The sequence below is a fragment of the Sesamum indicum genome, linkage group LG15, assembly GCF_000512975.1.
Source record: "Sesamum indicum cultivar Zhongzhi No. 13 linkage group LG15, S_indicum_v1.0, whole genome shotgun sequence".
NCBI classification, from domain to species: Eukaryota; Viridiplantae; Streptophyta; class Magnoliopsida; order Lamiales; family Pedaliaceae; genus Sesamum; species Sesamum indicum.
In genome coordinates this window covers 4,554,839-4,566,104 of record NC_026159.1, presented here as the reverse complement: position 1 = coordinate 4,566,104, position 11,266 = coordinate 4,554,839, and positions in this window count along the sequence as shown.

Here is an 11,266-nt window from a genome sequence, read left to right as displayed (position 1 = left end):
TCGATGTCCATTGAAAACCTGTTTACCTCTGTGATTGAGTACGTCAAATTTATATTTCTGACTACAGATGCAAATTTTTGTTTCGTTTGACCTATTTTTAAATAATTAGTTTTTGAACAAATTTCATCCAGACAGATTTGCACAAACAGAATTCAAGCCCATGGAGTGCTAGCCTTACACTCAAACAGTAACCTATTTCTGTAGCCCCAAATTCCCCACATAAGTGTCAATGCCATTTGGAAATGCTGTACAGAACATTTAGCTGCAAGATGTCGTAGCCATTGTTCAAGAGAATCCACCCAAGTAGAAATAACCCCCCAGGGAACATCAATTAAAGCCAAGCACTGCCGAGAAATTGCACAACGCAGAAATATATGTTCCTCATCCTCACCTTCACAGCCACAAACAGGACATCTATCCTCAATCTCCGGTCTGCGTTTCTTCAAGTTGGACAGCACAAGCAACGCCCCAGTACACTTTCTCCAGCGAAAACGTTTAATTTTTCCTGGAAGACGAACTTCCACAAGAAATTTCAACCCAAATTCACGTCAGATCAAGAAGATTCAACCAATGTACCTTGCAAACGTGCTTGTCTCTTGCAACCAAAAAATAGGCGCTTTTTAACACTAAAGTCACCATCCTTTGAATAATGCCAAATGAGGTGATCACCTTCAGAAGTATCAGAAACTGGTATGGATTTAATACAAGCAAATATCCTCTTCTGAAAACAACGATTGAAGTTTTGTCGTGTCCCAGCCTTCATGATTAGGAAGTAAAATCTCATCCACAGTTACATTAGTAGCACCTGGTGGCAGCGGGGTAATTGGATGGAAAAGAATTGATCGCGGTAGCCGTGGATCCTTCCAAACTCAAATACGACTCCCATCACCAACATACCAACGACAACCCCCATCCGTGGCAAACGTAGCTGCCATGATGCTTTCCCTTGAGGCTGAGGGATTATAACCAAACGATGCTCGCTAAAAGATAATCGACGGTAGTAACGGGCTTTCTGTACTCCTGCAAGGAGACTCTCGGTCTTAGTAAGCAATCGCCAAGCTTGTTTCCCTAGTAATGCCAAGTTGAACTGTTGTGTTTTCAAACCTGTTTACTGGTATACAGTTTGAACCAAACCACCCAATGAATATGCCTGCGATTCGGGGAACTCCACCAAAATTAGCACAAGCAGCTTGTATTTCATGAAGTAAGGAACCAGGACGAAGAAAACATTGGATGACATAATTAGGTATGGCTTGGAGAATAGCTAGCTTTTATGAAAACCTCTTTACCAGCACTACATAAAGACTTCTCAGACCAACCTAGCAGCCTGTTCCAAATCCGATTTCCGATGCTTTGGAAAACTTCTGATTTTGCTCTCCCAATCACCGATGGCAGGCCCAAATATTTTCCAACTTCTGCACCAGAATCACATTTAAGACCTCCAAACAACGAGGTAACGTTCAACAGCCTGAAATGTCGACCCTCCATCCAGCCCACCATTCCAAGCATTTGAAATAAGCTGGGAGCATTCAGCTACGTTGGGCCATGAAGCTTCAAATTTGAAGGGGTACTGACTAGATGGAGCCTCAGAAATCATCAGCCAAGTCAAGTGAATATGTAAAATACAGTGGTCGGAATAAACATTAGGAAGATTGTGCACCTCCTTCATTGGAAACGTAAGCGACATGCTCTATCACCCAAAATTCGGTCTAAACGGCAGCGAACCGTGTCCAGCCATAGGCCGCGATTACACCATGTGAAACAGGGGCCCTCGAAGCCCATATCATCCAACTGCACATCACTCAGAACACTTCGAAAGTCTCTTAGCTGCCATTCCCGGACAGAACATCGAATTTCCTTCTCATGATCAAAGAGCAGGGCATTGAGATCCCCACAACACAACCAAGGCAGAGTCGGTTGAGACTTTAGATTTCGTAAAATATCCCAAGAAAGATGATAACGACCTACGTTCGGCTCTCCATAAAAACCCGTAAATCTCCATTTCATAGCCTCCCAAGTGACATTGACAGTAATGTGATATTTAGAAAAACTCATTAAAGTAACATCCAGATTTTTTTGCCATATATAGTCACATTAAATCTCCGCCTCTTCCTTCAGTATCAACCGAAGCACCTGTTAAAGGGAATAATTAGTGCAAATTGTGATGTGAACTCCATGGCGGAGAATTCAAGGGTGTATATTGCTGTAGATTTGATTTACATAGACATGAAAGTTGAATTACAGAGGAATTGCTCCTCAGTTAAATACAGGAAGAGGACGGTGAACAGAGAAACAGAAAATTGAACAAACTAACAAACTATGCCATGTCAGCTTCACGTGTTGTGCACATCTGTGTAACTTATATAAGCGTGATATAAATATTGAAAGTGCATTCTCAAAAAAACACGCGTCTTCCTCGCAACTGCAGTGCTCAGCCAGGATCCCAAGCTGTGATTGCAGCAACATCATGCATCTTCATCTCAACACCCCCCACAAGTTGGACTTGGGCAACCAAAAAACAAGCCCAACTTGCACACCAAGCTATAAAACAGAGAAGGAGACAATGACTTAGTGAACAAATCGGCCAACTGCTTTTTACTTCGAACAAAAATAGGATCAAGGAAGCCTTCCTTGTAGCAATTGCGAACGATATGACAATCGATATCCAGGTGTTTGGTACGCTCGTGAAATACCGGATTAGCCATAATATGTAGAGCCGCCTGATTATCGCAATGAAAAGGAATGGGACCATCCAAACTAATGCCAAAATCACGAAGTAAGAAAGAAATCCACTTCAATTCACAGGTAGCAGCAGCCATGCTGCGGTATTCCGCCTCAGCTGAAGAACGAGAAACTGTGCACCGTTTCTTGGTCTTCCAAGATATGAGAGCTGGACCAAGAAAAATACAAAAACCAGAGAGTGAACGCCTAGTATCAGGACAGGCAGCCCAATCCGCGTCACAATACGACGTAAGCTGGAGAGAGTTTGACGCAGGGAAGAAGAGACCTTTTGAAGAAGAGCCTTTCAAATAGCGTACCAAATGAGTGGCAGCAAGCCAGTGGGAATGACAAGGACGTTGTAGGAATTGACTTAATTGTTGTACACCGTGAGAAATGTCCGGGCGAGTGAAACAGAGGTAAAGAAGGCGCCCGACCAAGCGACGAAAGGGCTCGGGATCGTCAAGGAAATTATCACCAGTAGCATGTAACTTGATCCCAGGCGGCAGAGGTGTAGCTGCAGATTTGGCGTGGAGAAGACCACAATCTGCAACAATATCAGAAATGTATTTGGATTGAGTGAGAGAAGTCCCATCCTCCGAACGAGCTATTTGTAAACCGAGAAAATAACGGGCGCACCCCAAGTCCTTGATTGTGAATAGCTTATCAAGATGAATCTTAACCTGCGAAATCAAAGCATCAGTAGGAGCCATTATAAGTACGTCATCGACGTAAACTAAGAGTCCAATGAAACCAGAATCCAACGGCTTAAGAAACAAGCAATGGTCATGTTCTGATTGCTTGAAGCCAAATGCGATCAAATTGCGAGAAAACTCCAGGTTCCACTGGCGCGAAGCCTGTTTCAAACCGTACAAAGAGCGCCTAAGAAGACAAACATGGCCAGGCTTGACATAGTACCCTTCTGGAGCGTCCATAAAAATCTCCTCATCTAAGTTTCCGTGGAGAAAAGCGTTATTAATATCAATTTGATGTAGTGGCCATTTAAATGCTGTAGCAATGGCGATGAACAAGCGAACGGTAACAGCCTTGGCAACCGGTGAAAAGCGCTCAACATAGTCTACCCCTTTGACTTGAGTGTATCCCTTGGCCACTAATCTGGCTTTGTAACGTTCAATGGAACCATCATCCCTCAGTTTAATTTTGTATACCCATCTGCAGCCAATAGGGCGCTTATCAGGCGGCAACGGAACCACATCCCAGGTATGATTGGATTCCAACGCCTGCAGCTCTTTGTCCATTGCATCCACCCACTGTGAAATGCTAGAAGCCTCCTTGTAGTTGCGTGGTTCCTGCAAAACAGATAGGGAGGCAACAAAATCCAGAAATGTGGAGCTAAAATTGATGATAGTAGGAAGTGAAGAATCAGTGGTTAGGTGGCAAACAAAATCAGAGAGCCAGGCGGGTCTTGTGTGAGTTCTTTGTGATCGTCGAACCGGAACAGGGGAACTTGAGGGACAGTCACGATCAGAGGATGGTGAGGAACGAGTAGTAACAGGAGGGAAATGAATGGGAGGCGAGGAAGAATCAACATCTATATCAGCATCTAAGGGAATGGTGGGCAAGGGAATAGAAGTAGTTGCTGGCGAGGATTGGGCAAAGGGAAAGATGCCCTCATGAAATATAACATTTCTGGAAACGAAGACAAAATTGGAGTCAAGTTCAAGCAACTTATAGCCCTTTTGACCAGGGGAATAACCAAGCAAAACACACCGAGAAGCTCTTTTATCGAACTTAGACTGATAAGGAGTGGGTTTAACGGCAAAGCATAGACATCCTATGGTCTTAAGATGAGCATAAGTTGGGGCCTTGTTATACAGAATTTCGTAAGGCGACTTCCATCCTAAGATAGCAGTAGGAAACCTATTGATTAGATAAGTGGCTGAAAGAATGGCTTCGCCCCAAAAACGTCGAGGAAAAGATGACTGAAACATAATAGATCGGGCAATGTTAAGAAGAGACCTATGCTTTCGTTCTACAACTCCGTTTTGCTGCGGAGTATAAGCGCAGCTACGTTGATGAATAATGCCAGAATCACGAAGGAAGGACTGGAATTGTGAACTTAAAAATTCGGACCCATTATCAGTTTGAAGGGATTTAACACGTTTATTAAACTGAGTGGAGACAAGTTTGCAGAAATTTTGAAACATTTCCAGACATTGACTCTTGTAGCGTATAAAAAAAGTCCATGTGGAGCGACTAAAGTCGTCTACAATCGTTAAAAAATAGTGACAACCAGAATTAGTGGGTTCCTTGTAAGGCCCCCAGATGTCTGCGTGAACAAGAGCGAAAGGTGACGATGAGTGAATAGAGCTTGAAGTGAATGGGAGTTGGTGCATTTTAGCTAATGGACAGATTTCGCAAGGTATGTCTGCAAATTCTAATTGAGGTAAGGAAGCAATGTGTCTCATAGAACTTTTGGACAAATGTCCAAGTCTTTTGTGCCAAACATCACCATTATTAGTGGTAACAGCAGCATATGAACCAAGGTTACAATCATTTTTAGCTGGTACAGAGAAAGAAGAAGATAGAACATATAAATTCCCTATGAGATCTCCTGTGGCCATGACTCTTTTATTCCTCAAGTCCTGCAGGATGCAATGAGATTTTAGAAAACGAAATTCAACTGGCATAGCTTGACACAATTGTCTAACTGAAAGCAAGTTAACGGAGAAGGTTGGAATGTGAAGAACATTAGTCAGAGTAATATCAGGCGAAATAGTAACTGATCCTACATGTGAAACTACTTGTGTTTGTCCATTTGGTAAGTGAATGGTAAGAGAATGTGTAGGTGCAGTGAATGATTGAAACAAACGAATGTCTCCACAAATATGGCTTGTTGCCCCGCTATCAATAATCCAAGAACAAAAAATAACACAAGTGGAATTCATGCTAGTACCTGCGAAATCATCCAACTGAGCAAAATTAACCTTCAGAGGGTCAAGAGGTATCTCATCATGTATTAGTCTCTTCATTTCAGTTCGAACAATATCACTGATGTTGCAAATGCCTTCTGTTTTTGTGACGCCTTGTTCAGTAGTGGCTGCAGCGACAAAACCACGCCCCCTTCCCCCTGTTTTTCTCCGTTGATCCGTCATCTCCTTGTACCAATCAGGCACTCCATGGATTTTGAAACAAGTGTCCTTGGAGTGACCTGTTCTTTGACAGTGATCACAAAAGAGGTGTCGTTTATCCACCATGGTTTTCTTCTTGAAACTCTGTGTTTTAACTTGAAACGCAGTTCCGCTATTCATTTCCAAGCCGCTCATGTTCATCTGCATCTGCTTTTCCATACGAATAAGCATAGAATACGCCTTTGTGACTGACGGTAATGGTTCCAATAGTAGGATTTGACTCCGTGCTTGATCGTAGACCGTGTTTAATCCAACCAAGAACTGTATAAGTTGGTTGGACGCAGTCATTTCAGCCATGGCTTTGTTGATATCACAACTACAACCTGTACATATGCATCTTGGAACAGGAGCCAAGCAGGTGAGTTCATCCCATAAGCGTTTGAGTTTTGTGTAGTATTCGGTGATCGACATATTACCCTGCGTCACCTGTCCAATTTCTCGTTGTAACTGATAGACCATGGGGCTGTTACTCTCACCGAATCTCGCCTCGAGCTCCAGCCAAAGTTCTCGAGAAGAGCTGACATACATGAAGGATTCGGCCAATTCCTTCGTCATACAATTCAAAATCCATGTGGTTACCATGGAATCGATGCGATTCCACCTTTTGAAGTCATCAGTGTTCCCTGGAGGTCTAACCGCAGTGCCGTCGACAAAGTCGAGTTTCATCTTCGCCGTCAATGCTCGTCGCACCGCTCTGCTCCAAGCAAAGTAATTGTTACCAGTAAGCACAGCTGAAACCATCACCACTCCAGGGTGATCAGAGGCCTGCAGCTGCATAAACTCCGGGTCTGGAGAGGTATGCGTCATACCGATATTTCCAAAACCAGCATTCGCCATGATCGAATGCTCAGATTAGTGGCAAAATAAAACTCAGAGACCTTCAATATGAAGGCTCTGATATCATGTTAAAGGGAATAATTAGTGCAAATTGTGATGTGAACTCCATGGGGGAGAATTCAAGGGTGTATATTGCTGTAGATTTGATTTACATAGACATGAAAGTTGAATTACAGAGGAATTGCTCCTCAGTTAAATACAGGAAGAGGACGGTGAACAGAGAAACAGAAAATTGAACAAACTAACAAACTATGCCATGTCAGCTTCACGTGTTGTGCACATCTGTGTAACTTATATAAGCGTGATATAAATATTGAAAGTGCATTCTCAAAAAAACACGCGTCTTCCTCGCAACTGCAGTGCTCAGCCAGGATCCCAAGCTGTGATTGCAGCAACATCATGCATCTTCATCTCAACAGCACCATGTCAGTTCAAAGAATCCCCGATTCTAGTCGTCTTCTCCTGGCGACATTTCGTTTCAGATAGGAAGAGGAGTAAGGGGTTATGAACGCAAATGAGTTCACGTAGATGTCAAATTGTCCCGAGTCCCCGATCACATGACAGTTCTAAGCTAGGCAACTCATGGCGATAGACGGAGGTGCAGTTGTACCAACATCAGCGTCAGACTGAGAGATCCCACATATTTCCTCTTAAATGGCCGAGGATTCGACCCAGGATGGAGAGATGCAGAATCTTCACTTAATTCCCAAAGACCTCAAAACGAGCCACAACAGAGCCACGTTGTCCTTGGCCACGACCTCGCGTGCGGCCCCGTCGTCCCCCAGTAGCTTTGATACCAATGAATCCATTTCCCACGCCGTCAATACACTGTTCAGTGAGTGGAACATCAATCAATGCCGGAGTCGAGAGACAGGCTGATAGCGTTCAGAGGGTCCTCCGGTCGACATGAAACAGCACCAGAAGGAAGGAACCCCTCCCCTCACCTTGGCTACTCCCATGCAGATCAATAGATCGAAGAGTGAGGCACCGGTGAAATTCCAGACAGGCCAAGCTTAGAAAAGAATCTTCATCAGATATTTGAGCCTTACCTGGATCAATGGGTTGACCACCTGGAAGGCCCAAACGTACTCCCTCTAATGTAACTCATCAATCTGGGCCGAAAAACTCTAGGAGTCCATCTGATATAGATAATTGTCTCAAGGTTAAGTAATTATTACAAAATAAATAATCTAGTACTTGCAGACTTAACACATTCAATACATACGTCTGCATGATCTAAATTTTATTGTGTTAGTTTAATTAAATAAGAAATAATATGAATTAACTTTAAATGTGCAAAAACATATAAAAAATTCTGGTTAAAAGTGATTAATCAAATTATTTACTCCAATAAATTAAATTTGAATATGTGAATAGAACACTCTGAATCGTTGCCCTTCCTCACCACCCTCCTACACAAAACATTAATGATTGCAAAAATGACAAATAATCAGAGAAATAAAATAAAAAATTTTAATAAATACAAAGAAAAGAAAACAAAAAAAATTAAATTATTTAAATATGTGGTGAATCATGTGGACGTAGACATGGAGATCTTGAATAATCTCCCCATAGCTGGGGAGCTCACCCAACAACAACAACAACAACAATAAATTGTGGGCTTATCAATTTATTGGTTCGAGAAAAGAAAAGCATCATAATAACCCCTTTCCCCGCATCCGACAAATCTCCTCCATCCCTTACCATCCATCACCATCAATGTCCATGCTTCCCACACCCTCCTTAAATCCACTTGTAATACAAATTTTGCATTGGAAATTTTACTTTATATTGCTGCAGGGTTTGTGGGAATATTGCTTCAAATTCACGGGTCCCCTCCTTTCAGAATTGGATGTTTTTTTAGTGTATTCATAATCTTTTTATCATGAGATTTTAATTTTGTTAATTAAATTAAACTTCGTTGCTCAGACTTCAAAATTGTACAATAGTACTAGGTATATTATATTGTCGTTGCTCCTTCCTTCTCAATACTTTTTTCTAATTTCAAATTTCATTCGTGTCTAATATTTTATTTGGTTAATCATTTTTTTATTTGTTTTTTACTGATGATATTAACATGTCGAATTTGATTAAATATTACTTATAATTTGAAATTAATTAAAGTATATGATAAAAACAAAAATTAATAGACATGCTTGACTTGATTTGGAGAAATTAATGATTAAGATTTAGTATGTATAGGGGCCTATTCTAAATCATGGTTGTGCAATTTTTCATTAACCGACTGAAAACAAGTTAATTGAAAAAAATTTGATTCAAATACTGAATTGAAGTGACATTTTTTTTAAAGAAAAGTTCAGGTTTGATTTTTGTATCGGTTAATGGAACCAAATTGAAATTAACAAATTAATATTATATTATTTTTTTAATATTTTTGTTAATTTGATAAAAAAATCAAATTATTTTTATAGAATCGAATTGAATATTTCAATTCGATATTTGTTACGTTATTTGAGCGTACCAAAATTTCAATTCGATGATTAACTGAAATGAAACGGAATTGTTGAGGTCATGTATTGGTTGTTCAATAATTTGGACTGTCCTTAATAATAATAATAATTTGGACTTCAGAATGTTGACAACATTTCTAAAATTACACGAACTGTGTACAATGGTCACTATTTCTTTTATATTTACCATATTCAATTAATTAATTATTATTTTAAAAAGGATTCTGCGCAAGAATCAGACTCTATTCAAGTTGGTTTTGCTATATTGCTTTCTCCCACTGTAAAGTGGCTGCTGCACGAGGGCTCTTGTCGTAGCTAGCTAGGGTTTGCAAATTGAATGTGTCTCAATTCTCATGTTCATTTTTATTTTTGTTTTTTCAATAATCTAATTTAAATGGCAGAAACTACAATTTAACAACCTTCTTTACCTGAAATAATGTAACTATTCTCCAGATTTTGATGTGGATAGAAAGTGATCTTAGAGTTCATGTGTTCAAATTTTGCTATATGTGTGAAACTATATTTTACTGCATAGTAAGTATTGTTTATATTTTATTTATTTGATATTTTTTATCAAAATATAATTGTTGTAACTATCTTGATTAGATATTGATATTTGACGAAAATAATTACAATCGAATTATTTCCAAAAAAAAAAAAAGAAGAAGAAAAGAGTGAAATATTTTTCAATCAAAACTCAATTTGTCTTATTATATCGTAAATTTAATAATAAAAACAATGCATATGTATATGAACATTTTAAAATATTTATAAAATAATAATTAAGAATTTTGATCATATTTAAGAGAATAAATTGTTTTTGGAGAATGATCAAATTTAAATTAATTATATAATAAATAAGATATACTAATGAATAAATCGATATATAGTTTAAAAAAATAATAAATTATATAATAAATATATATCACTTTATAATTTATTTAATTTGACCGCAAGAATTTTTCACTGAATAACGATAAGAATTCAGCAACCCAATGATTTGAGAAAGGAACAAACTTTGTTGAGTAAACGACAAAGGCGGATCCTAATTTAGAAAGCTAAAGACGCTTTAAGCCTCGTATTATTACGAGGGGGAGTGACGTGGCGCCAGAGTTTTGAGCCGCGTCCGAAGTTATCGGCTGGAACGGTAAGCGGTTGGATCATGGATGTGGATGTTATCATCAATTGAGAAGTTGAAGCCGACAAGGGGTGACTCCCCCATCTAGCAACCTTGTAGCTCTGGTATGGCTTACATTTGTCTCGACTACCTTACCTGGTTTCCGTTTCTTTTCTTTTCCTTTTTTTTATTTCTCATATTTGCCTATAATGTCTAATTTCTTGAAAAGAGTAATTATTTGGATAACGCACGCTTGATGTATGTGTATGATATAATAATTTTTATTATAATTATTTAATTTAATAAAATAAAAGGAAGATACAAGTACTAATTTATCAAAACTATTAAAATATGTCCATTTTAAATGTACGTGAGCAAGAAACTACTAACAAAAATAATGATTGAAGGAACGCTTTTTTAGTTGATCAACATTAATTATTTAAAATCCTCAAACTCAATAAATGGTATAAATTTCATAATAAAATCATGCAAATACGGTTGAATTTAATTTTTTCAAAATTCAACTGATTATAATACTCAATGCATCAAGATTCAAAGACAAAAATCATAAATAAATTTGTATTGAAATATACATAAAATAGAATAAAAAAATTATTATAAAAATAGACAAATTTCTCAGGTAAACAAATCTCATTTACCATATCATATATCATTTGAAATATTAATAATCCACTTTACCCATAAAACAATAACAGTTTAATATATGCAGAATCTCGGACATTAATTTTACTGGAATTCGGGAATCTTAAAATTTGTCATAATGCACATAATAATCACGCCAACAAAGGCACCACACTACAGTTTGAAGGTCCACTTCGCACTTTTTCCAGTCCTAATGGGACACCCTATTTTCGTGGCAACTTGACGCTGATTTGTTTCTGCTAGCTAGTTTTGGTAGTTAATTATATTTCTTCCCCATAATTACTAATATTTATGTAATCTTCTCCTCA